The sequence below is a fragment of the Pongo pygmaeus genome, chromosome 21 (assembly GCF_028885625.2).
Source record: "Pongo pygmaeus isolate AG05252 chromosome 21, NHGRI_mPonPyg2-v2.0_pri, whole genome shotgun sequence".
NCBI classification, from domain to species: Eukaryota; Metazoa; Chordata; class Mammalia; order Primates; family Hominidae; genus Pongo; species Pongo pygmaeus.
The window spans coordinates 59,277,173-59,279,294 of NC_072394.2; the positions used below are offsets into that span (position 1 = coordinate 59,277,173).

Consider the following 2,122-nt stretch of genomic DNA (forward strand, 5'->3'; position numbering starts at 1 on the left):
TCAGGAGCTCAAGACCAACCTGGCCAATATGGTGAAACCCCGTCTTTACTAAAAATACAAAAAAATTAGCCGAGCATGAGGGCAGGCGCCTGTAGTCCCAGCTACTCGGGAGGCTGAGGCAGGAGAATCACTTGAACCCAGGAGGCGGAGGCTGCAGTGAGCGAGATTGTGCCACTGCACTCCAGCCTGGGTGACAGGAGGCTCCGTGTCTAAAGATAAAAATAAAAATGTAAATAAGCTAGACCCAGGAAGCAGAAATCATGCCCACGCCCTGGGTTCTCTTGGTTATGGTTTATGTGCCAGTGCTTTTGTTACCTGCCTCCTGGATGGGCTATTCAGGCTCACAAGACTTTCCCTTAATCACCACACCTGGGAGTGGGGGTGTCTCATAGATTTGCTGCCACCTGATAAAATGAAAATTCTAAATTCTCCTGGAATATTTTCTTGGTTACTAGAATAACATATCCTACAAATCTTGGTCTCCTACCACAGGAGAAAATTATTGTTTTTATGTATCAACTAACTTACATTCCTTAAAGTGGACTTTTCCCCAGATGTTAAAAAATGCATGCTGGGCGTGGTGGCTCAAGCCTGTAATTCCAGCTACTTGGGAGACTAAGGTGGGAGGATCTTTTGAGCCTAGTAGTTGGAGGCTACAGTGAACTATGATTGTGCCACTGTACTCCAGCCTGGGAAACAGAGCAAGACCTTGTCGTATTCACAAAAAAAAGAGAAAAGACCGGGAACGGTGGCTCATGCCTGTAATCCCAGCACTTTGGGAGGCTGAGGTGGGAGGATAGTTTAAGCCCAGGAGTTCAAGACTGGCCTGGGCAACATAGGGAGACCCTGTCTCTGCAAAATATAAAAATTAGGGCCCCAATTTCTACGCGCACCAGAAGACGGAGGTCCTCTTTCCTTGCCTAACGCAGCCATGACTCGTGGTCCCAAGAAGCATCTGAAGCAGGTAGCAGCTCCAAAGCACTGGATGCTGACTAAATTGACTGGTATGTTTGCTCCTCGTCCATCCACCAGTCCCCACAATTTGAGAGAGTGTCTCCCCCTCATCATTTTCCTAAGGAACAGACTTAAGTATGTCCTCACTGGAAATGAAGTAAAGAAGATTTGCATGCAGCGGTTCATTAAGATCAATGGCAAGGTCCGTACTGATATAACCTACTCTGCTGGATTCATGGATGTCAACAGCGTTGACAAGTTGGGAGAGAATTTCCGTCTGATCTGTGACACCAAGGGTCGCTTTGCTGTACATCGTATCACACCTGAGGAGGCCAAGTACAAGTTTGTGCAAACTGAGAAAAATCTTTGTGGGCACAAAAGGAATCCTTCAAATATATATATATATATATATATATACACACACACACATATATATACATATATATGTATATATGTATATATATTTGTATATATATGTATATATATTTATATGTATGTATGTGTGTATATATGTTTTTTTCCCAAAGGAAAAAGAAGACGTGAGCCACCGTGCCCAGGCTCCACAATTGTATTATACACAATCGTATTATATTATATTATATATATATATTATATTGTATTATACACAATTGTATTATATTATATCAAAACATGTTGTACACTGTAAATATACATAACTTTTATTTGTCAGTTTCAGCTTAACAAAACTGGAGGAAAAGGCTAGTAGAGAACAAAATGAGATATGGGCATAGATAATAATGCAGAAGAATGGACAAGAATATTGCCAGGTGGTAGATTTATATAAAATTGCAAAGAATAAGATCCTCGTTATAAAAGCTGTATGCAAGGCCAGGCGCGGTGGCTCACGCCTGTAATCCCAGCACTTTGGGAGGCCGAGGCGGGTGGATCACCTGAGGTCGGGAGTTCACGACGAGCCTGGCCAACATGGTGAACACTCATCTCTACTAAAAAATACAAAAATTAGCCGGGTGTGGTGGCGGGCGCCTGTAATCCCAGCTACGAGAGGGGGCTGAGGCAGGAGAATCACTTGAACTCGGGAAGTGGAGGTTGCAGTGAGCTGAGATGGTGCCACTGTACTCCAGCCAGGGTGACAGAGCGAGACTCCACCTCAAAAAAAAAAAAAAAAAAAAGTTGCATGCAGATATGT

At 43.4% G+C, this 2,122-nt stretch overlaps 1 pseudogene; it reads left to right on the forward strand.

Moving 5' to 3' along the window:
- Positions 1-908: 908 nt before the first annotated feature.
- LOC129021588 (small ribosomal subunit protein eS4, X isoform-like) lies at positions 909-1,340 on the forward strand (annotated as a pseudogene).
- Positions 1,341-2,122: the final 782 nt, after the last annotated feature.